The 16,823-nt window shown below is 43.7% G+C and overlaps 1 long non-coding RNA gene across 4 annotated transcripts in view; it reads left to right on the top strand.

The window, feature by feature from the left end:
* LOC131277393 (uncharacterized) overlaps positions 1 to 16,497 on the top strand; it is a 72,171-nt gene extending 55,674 nt beyond the window's left edge. For 3 of the 4 annotated variants that reach the window (XR_011648137.1, XR_011648138.1, XR_011648136.1), the window contains exon 5: positions 7,508 to 7,896. This is a non-coding gene — a long non-coding RNA (uncharacterized lncRNA). Of the gene's footprint in view, positions 1 to 7,507; positions 7,897 to 8,483; positions 8,691 to 16,375 lie in introns of those variants that run through there. The other variant, XR_011648139.1, reaches the window with a different exon arrangement.
* The last annotated feature ends 326 nt before the right edge of the window (positions 16,498 to 16,823 follow it).

Here is a 16,823-nt window from a genome sequence, read left to right as displayed (position 1 = left end):
CGTCTACATCCTTTAGGTAAGGAAAGCACAAGAACACTTGGGGAAGGTGTTGACTCACATATCAATTATAGAAAATTAGCTGATATTCCAGAAACCAAAAAGGTAGAAGAGCAACTTTCCATGAGGAAAGTATTAGGAGATACAGATAATATATCCTGATGGCCATCCACTGATGGCCACCCACAATGGAGCCAGAGCTTGTGAGAAGGCATAAGGAAAGACCAATGGGAACTTGTCACTAAACAGGAAGACCATGAAATTTCTCTTTTCCCAGGAGCAGGCTGAAAGAATATAGACTGAAGCAGGAGGGCAGAACTAGGCCAGTCACCTGTGGATCCACCGAGACTGCAGCCATCCATATTTCTCCACCTTCAACACCCCACCATCCCTGAAGTAGCAATGTTGGACATATGCAATAATGCAGAACTGAGAGCATTTTAAATAAAAATTAAGTTTATATAAAATTTCTATAAAACTCCCAAAACCCCCACTCCTCCTACCCTACCAAGGGTATCATAGTCATATTGGAAAGTCTTTGAAGGCACTCACTGTCCTCCCCACAGTCTCTAGAAATGCCAAGGAATAACAGTAGGACCAGGAAGCAGCATGTAGAGTCATTTGGTTTAAGCAAGAGGAAATCTACTGTGGGGGTCCACAATGAAAGGTCTGTTATGAGGAGAGTTTGGCCCCTGCTCCCTACTCTCCACATCGGGGCTTCTTTCTAGGATCCAAAAGTTGGTCACACCTTCTTTTTTGAGAGTGAGAGGATTGACTGGCACCCAGCACCAACATTTGCCCCTGCGAAGCCCCAAAGTCAGCTATGAGGTGGGATTTTCTTCCAGCAGAAGATGGACCTTCAACTAAAGCTGTGTCTGGAGACTTGGCATCAGGATGAGGAGTTTGATTGTGACCTCTTTTCAGAGATGATACAGACAGGGATTCTCCACGTGCTCTCTTGATTCCAGAGGTGTGATGGCCTGAGTGAGCAAGGGGACTCTTGACAAGTCCCCATGACAGCAGTTGATGTGGTGGTTTCAAGAGGAATGCAAGGCTGGGGAGCTCCTCATCCTCCTCTTCACTGGACCCATCTGCAGGCTTGGATTTGGTACTTATTGGAAAGGTTTCTTGCAGAGCCATCTCATCTCTGCTTCCAAATCTAAGGGAAGAGTGTCTTTGGTGTTGGTGATGATAAGACATTTGTTTCTTTATGATTTGTGGATCGTCTTGACACCTTGGAGAGACAGCAATGTCTTTAGGGAGGTCCAGGCTGTTGTCTGCTCTGCCATCTCAATGTAGGGCATCAGTACTGACTTGAATCCCCAGAAGTTGGCCATGGTCAGCTTTACTCTCTGCACCATTGCTAGACTTGCATGTGGAAGCAACTGTGTCCAATTCAGGTATATCATAATTTGGAGGTGCTTTCCTCTACATCTTTCAAGGACAGCAGATGCTTTTCAACCAACTGTTGTCAAGGAAATAGACAATTAATAACTGCAGATGTTTCTCATATGAGGTGGCTGAATGTGTGGTGAAGATGACTGCACTTGAGCAGAAGGGAGGTAGGTTTTGTAGACATATATTATAGCTTATTCTGCCCATCTTCCTATGCATTGTTCCCAAACTTTCAGTCCTAACCACACCTACCCCATACCTCTCCATAATTTCCTCCCTACTGGTTCTCCATTTGCCCCCACACCTTCCGCTATTTTTCTCCAGAAGCCATGCCGCCCAAGACAAAGTAGGTTAGACAAGGTCATGTAGATTACATGTTGTGAGGCCGTCCCACCCTTGGTTTACCTGGGTGGGCGTGAGTCCTTCCTCTCGCTGCAGCTCCTCTGTTAGGGACAAGAATTCTACATGTGCTCCTGGGGAAAGCAATTCTGCTAGGAATCGAGGGTGAATGACAGCCTCCACCTGGGAACAGTAATAAAAGGGGATTGAGCACACTTGAGAAGGAGCCACCTGTCGGTTTTGGAAGCAGGAGGGAAAGCACTGACACTGCACCTCAATCTGCAATCTGTGGATGTTTTGGATGATGACCTCCACCAGGTACACATAGAGACAATCACACATGCACACACACACAAAGACTCAAAAATACATACATGTACCCACTGCACACTGCTCAGGAGATAAGGAATAGGCCCAAGTATCAACAGACTGGGAAAGAAGCACAGGCCTGAACATCTGACAGTGCTCTAACAAGGACTCTGCTAGACACCTCTCCTAAAATCCACCCACCTTGGTGATGAAGTCTTCCTCTGCACACAGCTGGTGGATGTAGTTGAGGAGATCCGGGTTTGCATGGATTCCATCACATTCTTGCTGTCCATGTTCTTCCTCTTCCCATTCTCCATCTTCCCCCTCAGAGGCTGAGTGCAAAGGCCCCACCAGCCCATCCATGAGGTCAATGTACTCTTTTATGGCATTGGGTGGGATCTCCTTGGGGGCCTTTGTCTTCAGAGCCCACTGCTGTCTGCATTGCCTCTGGCTGGAAACCTTGGCCTTGGGCCCAGACTTTTTTGGATTGGACACTAAAGGTAGGGACAGAGGTCAAGAAGTAAAAGTGGAATGAATCTCCAGCTTTTACTTTCCAACCATATATTGGTTAGAGTAATATTTGAGGGATAGAAAATACTTCCACTTGGTTCAGGCTAATCTGAAACTACATGAACATTTATAGGATAAAATTTAAAAGATGAATGATCTTAGAGAAAGTTTCTCTTCAAGAAAAAGAGGAACTTGTGATATTGAAAGCTATCTCTTCATCCATCCCCTCATCATCAGGAATATTATATAAATATGTCCCTTTTGACAGTCAAGATGAGAGTGTAGGTATGACAGCTGACAAAATTGACCTAGCCCATGACAAAGGGTAACTGAGAAACTAGGTTCTCGATGGATTTCTCCTTTGGAAATACAGAAGGCAAATCTTGAAAGAAATGTAGCTCATGAGTCTTATTGCCTTCTCTCAGTCCCCTTTGCACCTAGTCTTCTGTTGGAATGTGACAAGCCATACCTGGCTTCTGGCCTTCCATAGTGCCTGGGGGCACCTGTGGATGAAGATTTGGAGGGGCTGGAGGTGGAGGGCACTGGAAACCATTCCTCTCCTCCAACATCTGAATCTGCCTCTCTTCTTCAATTTCAAACTCCCTGAACCTAGCATGGGAGGAAGGCACAGGCAGTGTTGACAAGGTGGCCTGGCCCACTGCGATGCCTACAAAAAGAGATCATCACCAACAATAGGGGAAACTAAGTGTCTTGGGAGAGCTATCAGGGTCTTGGATAAGTGCTTTTCCAAGAGGGGTTTTACTCCTGGCAGTACAACCACAGTTTGGGGGTACTTCATGAGGTCCCCACATCATCCATTCACCTACAGCAAAGCATCATCACTTAAGGGGAATGTGAAAAAAATGAATCAATTTGGTACTTGGCAGATTTTCAAAATTGGGTCTACAAGTTGTAATTGCTTGACTATACACTCTTTTAACTAGGATTGAATGGGCTTCAACAATCTTGATATAGGTTCTTGAATTAAATTTGTCATTGTGGTACATGACAGGATCACAAAGGTGGCCATCATCCCCAAGTCAAGGATGTCAGCAAAAACTATGCTGATGAGCTGACAGTAATGACGTGCTGGTATCTGGGATGTTAATATAAATAAAGGAGGGGTCAGTGCCCAGGTCTAAGAATCCTAGAGCCTTGGACCAGTAAACTGAATGAAGACATGGGGTGAAATAATGCTTGGAAAGAAAGTAGAAGGAAACATTATGGAGGGGATTCAATTTCCAATGCTGTCCTGTTTAATTTTTTTTGTTATTACTTTGTGTTTTCGCCAAGAGTTTAACATGCAGTTGAACAAATTGTTCACAGGATATCTGAGATCCTGGCTTCCCCTAACCAACCTCATCCAACATAACTCATCTGGAATGACAGGGAACCATTTGGACATGATCTTGTGAGGAGAGGTGGTCCCAAAGTTCTATGCCAATAGGCTCCAGCTGCCCAGACACCCAGACAGGCAGAAACATGCCTTGTAAAGCATGTCACCTCTGCAAAGTACCTACAACCTAGAGGCTTAAAGTCATCAGAATCTGTAGGAATTACCCTCAACCCCATCCTAAGACCTTCAATTTCATGACATCTGCAGACGCAGTGTCAGAGAAGGGTTGAGCATCCTATGAAAGAAAGGTGAAAAAACGTCCAGTACTAAAGGTGAAAGTGACTGCACAGAGGAGTTGGTCCTTCAATTTCCAGGGAAGAGTGACCTAGTTGACACCCCCTCTCTAAGTATCCCTTCTATTGACCAGCAACAAAGCAAGACCCCTGCCTGGCTTCATCCTCCCCAATCACACCCAGCCACAAAACCTCGCAAATTAACAAGGATCCCTGGATCACTTTGAGGCCATGTCGTAGTAGATCATCCAATCAAATTTGCTTGTGTGCCACCACTCCTGCACGGCCCTCTGTGGTCCCTCTTCCAGGATCATGGTAGGCTTCGAATGGGCCAGTGGTCGAAGCACTGGGCTAAAATCCCCCTTGTCAGTAATATTCTACATGCACCTTCTCCTACCCCTTCCTGATACTACCCAGCCAACATCACCTGAACCCCATCCCATCTATCCACCATCTGCCCCTTCATGATCTCCTTTCTATGTGTACCCTGTGATTTTTTTTTAAAGATTTATTTATTTATTTAATTCCCCCCCCCCCCCGGTTGTCTGTTCTTGGTGTCTATTTGCTGTGTCTTGTTTCTTTGTCCGCTTCTGTTGTCGTCAGCAGTACGGGAAGTGTGGGCGGCGCCATTCCTGGGCAGGCTGCACTTTCTTTTCACGCTGGGCAGCTCTTCTCACGGGCGCACTCCTTGCGCGTGGGGCTCCTTGCGCAAGGGGGACACCCTTGCGTGGCACGGCACTCCTTGCGCGCATCAGCACTGCGCATGGCCAGCTCCACATGGGTCAAGGAGGCCCGGGGTTTGAACCGTGGACCTCCCATATGGTAGACGGATGCCCTAACCACTGGGCCAAAGTCCGTTTCCCACCCTGTGATTTTAAGTACATCTGCCTTGTATGATCCCTGACCGAATATTGAATATCAATACAAGGAACAACAATGAAATGATTGTTTTGGAATCTCTGACTTCCCTCTGTATCTTCAATGGCATTGTGTAGTGAATGAACTGGGAGAGCACTTTACAAGGAGATTCCGGGCCTATTCCCAGGGGCCAAAGCTAAGTAAACAACTTCCCAGGTGACTATTAGGTGATGAGTGCTTTGGAAAACAGAGTGTTGCTGTGGGGGGAGTGGGGGGTGGGGGCGGTGGGGTTGATTGGGACCTCATATTTTTTTAATGTAATTTTTAAAAATAAATAATTAAAAAAAAAAGAATATGAAGAGGAGTTAGTATGCAAAGCCAAGAGTTGTTAAAGCCCATGCCCATGGACAGCCACGGGCTGCCTCAAGATACAGAAGATCATGCTGCTGCCTGCATTTGAGAGTTTGCTCCAAGAGTGTTCAAGAATGTGGGAGAATCATTAAGACTCTTCAGCTGGAAATTTGGGGGACTTCCTTGAATTCTTCCCTGGGGCAGGAGATACTTTTGGGAGTTCAAAAATCGAAAAGCATTGTGTAAATAAAAATTAAGTGTCTTGTTATTTGATATAGGCTCTATTGCGGTTGACACAATTTTACTGGGGGCAGTGCAGAGCAGAGACGGATGGCAGTTCACGGTGTGAAAAGAGGAAAATATTACCATCACGGTTTCTGCCTCACAGTCACAACAGCCCATGGACTTGGGCCACATTGCTAATCATTCATTCACACTCTTTAGTTAGGATAATTTTGCCTTTTGTGAGCTCTTTTGCTCTTCTTGTCCTTTCAAAATCCTAAAATAATATAACAATTTAAAAAAGTAAGAATTACAATAAAAAGAAAAAAGACTAGTTATCATGTAAGGTAGGAAAGCATGAGAAATTGTGTCTATGAAGTAGTTTGTCTATTAGCTCAGGTAAACATCTAAGCAATACTCTGAAATAAATGGAATAAACCCTTACAGATAAGGTTACCAAGTGAGGTAACCTCTCCAGGATTACAAATCAAGTTGGAGCCAAGTACTTCACAACTCTACAGTTTTTACCACCTCCCAGTTCTAACTGGGATTCTCCAGAACAATGTGTATGGGGGAAAAACTAGACTTATTTGCCTGATTGCTGTGGATTTTGCTTTCTCTAGACAACAGATGCTCAAATCTTGTGCTGGAAGGTAGAGTGCAAGGGGAAGAGTGTGGTGTTTGTAGTCACACCTCAATTCAAATCATGGCTCCTCACTCAATGTCAGGACACCCCTTGGATTGTTAGTTTTTATATAAATGGTTACTAGGATAATGATACCAAAGTAGAGAATGGCTGGACCCCCAATAGAGGGAGGTATCAATTGAGATAAGACACCTGAAAATCAATCATAAACCAGAAATAGATCTTCTCTCCTCATGACCTACTGTCAAGAAATTCTGGAGACATTAACCTGGGGTATCCATCCCCTAGTCCTCTGTATCTGAATGGTGCAAAACAGTCAAATGTGTCTCCAAAAGGAAGCCACTCACATGAGAAAGCAGGAAAGAGCTTCAGCATCAGGACTTAGGCGAATGTGCCTCCAGGCCAGGGACTTGAAGCACTGCCAACATTGGAAGTTCTGGGTAACACTCTTGGGGTTACAGGAGTCATCCTTGGATTGGTTGGAGGGAGGACCTCTCTCCATGGAGGCCTCCTGTGGCCTGAAGAAAGCATTCCCTGGAGGAATACTGGGGTCATCTGGGCAGCTGGTGGTGGAGCTTGAGGAGGAAGGCCTGGGGTCCAGCCTCCCTCAGCAGACTGGGTGCACCCCACAGCTGAGGCTGGGATCAAGGACTCCAGAGAAGAGACCCTCAAGATCCCAGGAGGGGCATGCTGAGCACCCCCACAGAGGATCCTTGGGTCACTTGAAATGTGGGGCATCTGAGGAAGGACAAAGGGCTGAGTAGGAGGGGGCTCTGCTGGTCCCTGTAGTTTTGTGATTTGAAGAATGATCTTCTCACCTCCAGTCCCACTGGGGACAAGGCCCCCACTTCCTGTCACCAACTGTGGCCTGGGGAATGCAGGCAGCAGCAGAGAGCTGCCAGGAAGGAAAGATGGGGGTAGGTGCTGCCCCCAGGGAGGTGGGGGCGGTGGGCCAGGAATGGGTGAAGGGATTGGCAGGGCAGTGCCAGGATACAGGGAGACTCCAGAGTTCATGGTCTTGTCTGGTCCCAGCACTGGAGATGCTGTCGAGACAAGAAAATGAGTGGATTTAGAGGCCACAAAGGCAACACTCTTGAGGCTATCTGGAGCTGTCCTTTATTCACTAGGAAATTGAGAGCTGGAAAAAGTGCTTATTAAAAATTTCTTCACCTACGCAGCTCTGGATCTATGCAGACATAACTAAGATAGCTTTCTCTTAATCCAATCTTAATAGTTACTCTTTCTCCTTAGCTCCTAAGAGGACATCAACCAGACCTTCCCAGTTCCGGTTACAGGAACAAGAAGAATGAAATATCAACTGAAGGCAAAACCAGAGAATAGCATCAGAAGCACCAGTACCTGAATCTAAACTGTCACTGATAAATCACAGAAACTGAGTGATTGTGAGTTTAACATGCTTGAGATAAAACACAGGACTGGAAAATTGCAGGTACCCTCCTCACAAGACCCCTGGAAGGTCTAAAGTCATCACTTGTTTCTTGTTTTGGACTTGCTTTTCTTTTCATCTCTCCCCTGGGTGTTTCCCTATACAAATTCAAGTTCCCATTCTCACTTTGAACTGGTTTTGGGAAGATTATCCCAGTTCCTTGCTTGTGCATTTGCAATAAATCACCTTCTCACTGAGAGACGTGTTTCTTCTTTGTGGTGCTGGAACAGGCATGCCGTTCTGTTGAAATGGCCATGCATATGTCAAGAGAGCAGAGCTTTGAATTTCAAAAAGTGAACAGGCACCTAGGTGGAGGAAATTCAGAATAGCACCTGTCCCTCTAGTGATTTTAGGTTCTAGAACTCCAGATCAGGGTTTTCCCATAAGAGAACTTGCTCCCATTCAGTGAGGCTCCCAGACCTCTGAGTGTGAAGGAGAAAGAAGCACGTGCTATCAGGACAGCCCCTCTCTGAGGAAATCGCTACCAGAAATTCAGCCAGACTCAATATTTGGTGAAGGCATTCAGTCAGCCTCTTGACCAAAGAGCTGTTGTCAAGGAATTCTTTGGGAAAAATACCCCTCAGCATGCTCATGAGCAGATAAGGGATGTTCTTTTGGGTAAGTTCTAGGCAGCACAAGGTAGTTATGAAGGTGGAAAATTCTTAAGATTATGTTCTGCATCATCTCTTCAGACTGTTACCAATACTACTATTACTTCTAGCACTATTGGTGATAGAGTAACATATACCTAATTGTATCTCTTCTCCTTCCCCTCTTCAGAAAGAAACCACCCTTCATTGAGTGTTTTACTGAAAACAAATAGCAGCCACTATCTATTCCATGACCATGAATTATTCATGGACTATGAGCAACATCTTCACCTCAACTTTAAAATGAAGAGCTGAGGGTTCACCGTGAGGAATTAGAGAAGATGAATTGGTTGAACACCTGAGTTTACACAGTTTAAGAAAAAGTCATAAAATCCAGGTAAACCCGATCTGTAAAACTAGCTAAAGTTACCACAAGTGCCCTGGACACATTGAATCAAAGAAAACATTTGCCAGGAGTGAAAGCAAAAGGCCTCTGGGCTGGTAGGAGCTTAGAGGCTCTGGGCTGGGACAGTTAGAGTAACTTCCAGGCTGCCTGGATATATCCAGACAGACAGGATATTTCTCTGCTAACTTGGCCACGATGAACTCTACCAAAAAGTTTTTTTACGTTAGACCATTGATTCTAACTGTCCCCATAGGATCTCATTTACCCCAGGTCATATTCTTCCAGTAAAATCATACATTCTCAGGTGCGTGAAGTAATGACAAAGGGTGGAGACAAGCCTCTCTACACTACCACACAACATAAACCCACTACCATTTAATGAACTTGTTATGTGGTTTTTTTCTAGAGAGAAACTCTTCCTGCATCCAAACTTTCTCATACCTATTGTAGCCCTCTCACATATCTAAATGTACCTCTAAGGAGACCCCTTCCTCAACTCTAAGTCTTGGCTTTCTAACCTACCCCACCAATTTCCAGGTGAGAGGTTCTTGGTGGAGTCCAGTGATTTCTCCTTCCTCAAGATTCATCTCAAATCTTGTTCCAAGAAGATGGGTCAAATGTGAATTTATATGGATTTGAAGGATATCAGGGACCCTGATAACACAACACCTTATCCTAAGTGCTTACCTTTTGAAGTCACCTCGGTATGCTTGGACATGGACCACCACTATCTGACAACCTCTAGCAAAGATTCATTTCTTTTTTTTTTTTATATTGACTTTGTAATAATATTACATTAAAAATATATATGTGAGGTCCCATTCAGCCCCACCCCCCCACCCCCCCTCTCCCCCCCCAACAACACTCGTTCCCATCATCATGACACATCCATTGGATTTGGTAAGTACATCTTTGGGCACCTCTGCACCTCATAGACAATGGTCCACATCATGGCCCATACTCTCCTCCATTCCATCCAGTGGGCCCTGTGAGGATTTACAATGTCCGGTGATTACCTCTGAAGCACCATCCAGGGCAGCTCCATGTCCCAAAGACGCCTCCACCTCTCATCTCTTCCTGCCTTTCCCCATACCCATCGTCCACCATGTCCACTTTTCCCAATCCAATGCCACCTCTTCTATGTGGACATTGGATTGGTTGTGTCCATTGCACCTCTATGTCAAGAGGAGGCTCAGATTCCACATGGATGCTGGATGCAATCCTCCCATTTTCAGTTGTAATCACTCTAGGCTCCATGGTGTGGTGGTTGTCCTTCTTCAACTCCATCTTAGCTGAGTGTGGTAAGTCCAATAAATCAGATTGTAGGTGCTGGAGTCTGTTGAGGCTCAGGACCTGGCTATCACATTGTCAGTCCAGAGATTCAAATCCCCTAAGTATATCTTAAACCCCAACATTAACTGCACCTCCAGCACATTAGCATGAAAGTCTTATGAAGGGAGATCCCATCTGAGTCCAGATTCATCACACATAAACAAGATTCATTTCTACGCCCTGAGAGTGAACCGCTGCCAACAGATTCTCAGGACTCCACGGAAAGGGTGGAGAAGTTTGAATCTCAACAGGACTAGAACGGAGCACTCAGACATTCTACAGGGGGGAGGGGCAGAGGGCAGTTGGGCTTGAAGTGGGGGAGGGTAGAACTTCATCCAGGACTCTGACAGGGGAAATTGCAGGTGGTCCCTTCAATGTATACTGAGACAGCACAATTGTTATGGACTTTGTTAGAGCAATTTATTGGTTTGTGGTAAAATTCAGGTAGAAGGAAGAGGTTGATTTTATTTAAAAGAGCAGAACCAATTATATTATTTCCATAAGAAACCCACTTTACATTTATAAACACAGGTTTTCATGTAAAGATCTAAAAACAGAAATTTGGAATGACTGTGTTAACATTAGAAAAATCATATTTTGGAGCAAAGAAAATTACAAGGGATAAAGTGAAACACTTCAATATAAAAAAGAGTTCAATTCATCAAGACTATATATTGTTTAATTCAAACTACATGAAAAACTGTTGCTACTACTGAATGAAAAAACAGAAAAATCAACAATTTTATTTGGCTATTTCAAAACTCACCCTAAAAAATAATAGAATGTAAGCAGAAAGTCATTAAAAATATAGAGAAGACTTGACCTATCTAATCAACAGCAGAACCAAAAGATATTTATAAAACACTCTACCAAAGAACTGCAGAATAAAATGTCTGCATGTGTGTATGAAATATTTGAAAAGAGTATATTCTGAGTCATAAGACAAATTTCAAAAATTATAAGTTATTGAAATCAGGCAAAATATATTATTTTAACCTACAGAAATAAACAAGAAAACTATATGGACCTACTTCAGAGTGGCAGGAAGCTCAGATCATAGACAGTGGTTTCATTTCATTCTTGTACTTCTTGATATCTTGTATACCAGTAGTATGTAGCAGCAGGGTCACTTTAGAACAATTAAAATGGGCAGCACTCCCTCTGTTATCATGTGAAACTCTACCCATTATGTCAATACCCAACAAACATCCAAACATATGTTTATAACTTATATGCATGTCCTGGAAAACTCCCTCCCACCCATGCATCCTCCTTAAATGACATCCTACATAGTGTTCCTCCTCTGCCATAGTTGAACCCCTCTGTGATTCAAAACTTTTTTTTACTTTTTGCCTTTCATCACTGTATTAGGTGTTGCTCTATATGTAGAGTGGCAAGGCAATCTTTTCCATTTATTCCTGTGTCTGCATCCTTTTTTAAAATGATGTTTTCAAAAAAGTTTTAGATCACAGTAAAGTCACATTTAGAATATATAGAACTCCCATATACACAACATCAAACCCTTTTCCCCCTTCCCTAGCAATGATCTTTTTAAACGTGGATGTCACATTTGCTGCAACTGATGTACAAATATTGATACATAGCTACTAACCATGGTTTCATTATGGTTTACATTTTAGACCATACACTTTTATAAAATTTTGGTGAAATTTAACATGGTCTGTATCCATCATTGCAGGATCATGCAGAACACTTCCATTGCCACCAGTTAAACCCTCTTCATTCCATTCTATTCCTCTCTCCCTTTCCATTGGGGCCCACAGTGACAACCAAGTTTTATTGCTTGAAAGACAAAATTCATAGATACTTGCACCAATGCTGAGAGCTTGACACACTAGTTGTCCTCCCCCATTGGGAGCCACCCAGCTCTCAAGAGATACGCTCCCCTCTATTTGAGAATGTCAGGCCTACTTTTTGGCCTGGTATAACACCTTCTCACTCATTGTGCTGGTCTCCACCCACTGATATAACACAGTATGGCAAAATAAGCACTCACATACTCCCTAGAAGCCTGCCCCAGGTGAACCCTGTGCCAGTTGCCCCTATCAAGCATATAAAAAGAAATCCTGTGTCTTGAAAATAAAAAGACAATCCATTTTAAAAATGGGCAAGAGATTTGAACAGACGCTTTTCCAAAGAAGAAATACAAATGGCTAAAAAGCAAATGAAAAGGTGCTCAACATCACTAGCTGTTAGGGAAATGCAAATCAAAAGTACAATGAGATACCATCTTGCACTCATTAGATTGGCAGCTGTTAAAAAAACAGAAGATTATAAGTGCTGGAGAGGATGTGAAGAAAGGGGAACACTCATCCACTGCTGGTGGTAATACAGAAGGATCCAACCTTTCTGGAGGACAGTTTGGCGGTTTCTCAAAAAACTAACCATAGATTTGCCATATGACCCAGCAATACCACTGCTGGGTATATACCCAGCAGAACTGAAAACAAGGACACAAACTGATATATGCACACCAATGTTCATAGCAGCATTGTTCACTATCGCCAAAAGTTGGAATCAACCCAAATGCCCATCAACAGATGAGTGGATCAATAAAATGTGATAAATACATACAATGGAATACTACTCGGCTGTAAGAACAAATACACTACAAACACGTGATAACATGGATGAATCTTGAGAACCTTATGTTGAGTGAAGCAACCCAGGCATTGAAGGACAAATACTACATGACCTCAATGATATGAAATAAGCAAACTGCCTCAGAGAGCTAGAGACTGGAAGATAGGCTTACAGGAAATCGGGGGTAGAGGAAGGATTTGAGTCGACGTCTGCAGGGGTGGAATCTATGATGAGCTGGCAGTAAGTATGAACACAAGGAAGAGATAAAATGGGGGCAAGGGGTTGCCTTTGGGTGGGGCTTTGAGGGTTTGAGGGGGGCTGGGGCTGGGCGGATGGGTAATATTGCCCAAAAATTGGGGGTAGGGAGGGGCAACATACGAACATAGGAGAGTGTCAGGTGTTGGTTGAGAGTAAAATGTTGAGAAAATCGTATCAAAATATAACTAGGAGGGTTACCTGTATAGGATGCTCGGAGGGGATGGTCTGATGCGGGACGGACTCCTGGGGAATGTCTGAATACTCATTTTGCCAGAGTGGGTTGTACCATTGGGTAGAGACCCAAGTAGTGAGAGTGGGGGTGGACCCACATCCTGGGGAGGACTGATGCCATCAGATAGAGGGAACTGTATCTCTTGAGAGAAAGGGTGGCTCCCAGGGCATTAGGGCAGTTGAGCAAGTCAGGCCCTGAACACTGTTGCAAGTATCTCTGGACGTGGCTCCTCGGGAAATGGAGGTTGGCTGTCACTGTGGGCCCCAAGGGGAGAGGAAAATGGATGTTGAATGGATGGAACCAAGGTAAATGTGGGGGTAAGAGAGGAGTTTCACGAGAGTACACAAGGATGGATAGAAAACATGTAATATTACACCATAAACATATAGGGGATGACAGACTAATAATGTAAACTATAATGTAAAACATAGGATAACTAAAAATTTAGAAAACTGTATATCCTAAAGTATGGACCACAATGTAAGCACAATGGGCCACAATGTAAGCACAGATGTCACCTTGTTTGAAAGCTATTGTCTCAGAGTCTGTACATCAGTTTAAGTAAATATGATATGAATAAGTTATAAGAATATTGCTGTGGAAGGGAAAAGGTTTTATGGTGGATGTGTGGGAGTACTGTATATTGTATATATGAATTACTGTGATCTAGGGCTCTTGTGAAGAGAAGCTCAATCATTAGGAAAAAAGAAAAGAAAAAGATAGGATGTAGAATTTTTCCAAATCAGTACGTATATCTATATCTAACCTTTAAACCCATCGCTATATTCCATTTTACTAGTAAGGGATCCTGACATTATATTGGGCTTCACTTTTCAGGAAGTTTTGGATCACAGAGTGGCTCAACAATGGCAGCGCAGGAATACTGGTATAGGATGTTATTGACAGGTGATATATTGTTGACAGGGAGTTATACAGGGCATATGTCCAGGGTGCATGGTAATGTTTGGATATACTCATAGTGGAAACAATTAAAAACTACAGCTGGGGGGGTACTGGGTTACTGGCTGGGGGGGGCTCTTTCATGGTCCCTAGGGGAGCAGTGGCAGTCCCCCAGGTGCAACAGTAAGGACCAGGAAGGAATGAGGGTCCAACAGTGAGCCCCTGATACTAATGACTATGCTTGTGAGCCTATATGCCTGAAATAAGAACAAGGCCTAGAGCAGCACTGTGCCTAGGAGTTTCCTCCTGACAGCCTTCATGTTACTCAAGTGTGGCCAGTCTCAAAGCCAAACTCAGCATGTAAATGCAATGCCTTCCCCCCAGCGTGGGACATGACACCTGGGAATGAGCCTCCCTGGCACTGAGGGATCACTACCAAGTACCAACTGATGATGAAACTAGAAAATGACCTTGAATTAAAGGTTCAATGTGGACCAGCAGAATATCCCTGTCTACATACAATAACAGGAGTTAAAAATGCTGTTTGACCTAAAGTAAGGGGGAAATGGGAAGGACAAATGAGTTTATACGGCTATGAGTCTCTAAAAAAGTCTGGAGGATGTCAGAAGGATTGCCCTTATGTACACCTGAGTAGAGTCTCAGAGACACATAAAGTAGATACAACCCCAGGTATTGGTTCTTTTGAGGGCTAAAGAGACCCACAGGTTCTATGGTCATGGCAGATGGGGTTCACTGCCATGCCAGTTGGCCCTTCTTTGGAGCTGGTGTTTCTGCGTGATGGAGCTGGACTCAGATGTGATCTCTTTTCACAAGCCTTTCATGCTACTTTACTGGAATTGTAGTTTGTGCTGGGGTTTAAGATATATCTAGGGGATTTGAATCTCTGGACTGACAATATGATAGCCAGACCCTGAGCCTCAACAGACTTCAACTCCTACACTCTGATTTATTGGACTTACCCCACTCAGCTAACAGGGAGTTGAAGAATGTCACCACACCTTGGAGCCTAGAGTTCCTACAGCTCAAAGCAGGAGGATTGCATCCAGTATCCATGTGGAATCTAAGCCTCCTCTTGACATAGAGGTGTAATGGACACAACCAATCCAAGGTCCACAGAGAAAATGTGGCATTGGTGTTGGAATAGTGGCCATGGTGGCTGCTGGGTGCAGGGAATGGGAGGAAGAGATGAGATGTGGAGGCGTTTTTAGGACTTGGAGTTGTCCTGGGTGGTGCTTCAGGGACAATTACCAGACATTGTAGATCCTCCCAGGGCCCACTGGATGGAACGTGGGAGAGTATGGGCTATGAGGTGGACCATTGACCATGAGGTGCAGCGATGCCCAGAGATATACTTACCAAATGCAATGGATATGTCATGATGATGGGATAGAGTGTTGCTGGGGGGGGGGGAATGGTGGGGTGAGAGTGGGGGGGTTGAATGGGACCTCATATTTTTTGAATGTAATATTTTTACAAAATGAATTAAAAAAATGAAAAAAAAAAACCAAACAGAAGACTATAAGTGCTGTAGAGGATGTGGAGGAATGGAAACCCTCATCCACTGCTGGTAGGAATGTAGAAGTATCCAGCCATTCTGGAAGACAGTTTGGTAGTTACTCAAAAAACTAGCTATAGATTTGCCATATGACCCAGTAATTCCACTGCTGGGTATATACCTAGCACTGAAAACAAGGACACGAACTGATGCATGCACACCAGTGTTCATAGTGGCATTATTCACTATTTGCCAAAAGTTTGAATCAATCCAAATGCCCATCAAACAGATGAATGGATAAACAAAATGTGATATATACATACAATGGAATACTACTCAACTGTAAGGAGGAATACAGTACTAACACATGGGATAACATGGATGAACCCTGAGGACCTTATGTTAAGTGAAGCAAGCCAGGCACTGAAGGACAAATACTACATGATGTACCTGATAAGAATTAAGCAAATCAAGCTGTCTCAGAGAGCTAGAGACTGGAAGATAGGCTTACAGAAAATATGGGAAGAGAGAAAGTTTGTCAGCCAATGCCCACACAGGCAAAATCTATGATAAAGTGGAGATAAGTAGTTGTGCAATGAAGGAATAAGACAGAGGCATAGGGATACTATTGGGTTGGGCTTTGCAGGCTTCAGGGGGCCTAGGGTTGGGAGGATGGGTCAGATGGTCCATGGAATTGCGGGAAGGATTAAGGGGTATCATGTGAACACAGGAAATTGTCAGGTATGTTGTTGAAACTATGATGTTGAAAAATCTCTTTAGAAAATATAATAAGGAAGTGTTACTGGTTTAAGGCATGTCCTATCTCTATTTTAGCATCTCCTGGGAACTCATCAAAGACCTTCACTGGAACCCCTGGTTTGCTGCCTGCCCTGAAGAATTTGGACTTATGCATTGCCATGGTTGCATGAGGCAATTTTATAAAACTTCAAACTATTTACAGATATCCTCTGTTGGTTTTGTTTCCCTAGAGAATCTGACTAATACAGACCTTTATAAAATTTTCATTTTTGGAACCTTTATTTGATCATGGGGACTTCATAATCTAAATTGTCGGAGTTGCCAACCTGAAGGGTATCAGGAATGAATGACAAAGAGAGATTGGGATCAGGGAATCAGAGAGCATTGTAGCCTCAAGCTCATCAAACAACTTTATTGTTTACAAGGGGCTCTTTATATACCCCAGTGTATGTGCCAAGAAGCAGGCATAGGTAGCCTACATGCCAATAAGCACAAACATAGCATACATGACATTAAGAAGCAA

The sequence above is a fragment of the Dasypus novemcinctus genome, assembly GCF_030445035.2.
Source record: "Dasypus novemcinctus isolate mDasNov1 chromosome 11 unlocalized genomic scaffold, mDasNov1.1.hap2 SUPER_11_unloc_4, whole genome shotgun sequence".
Lineage (NCBI taxonomy): Eukaryota > Metazoa > Chordata > Mammalia > Cingulata > Dasypodidae > Dasypus > Dasypus novemcinctus.
The sequence above is the reverse complement of the archived record's forward strand: the minus strand, read 5'-3'. Positions and strand labels throughout refer to the sequence as shown.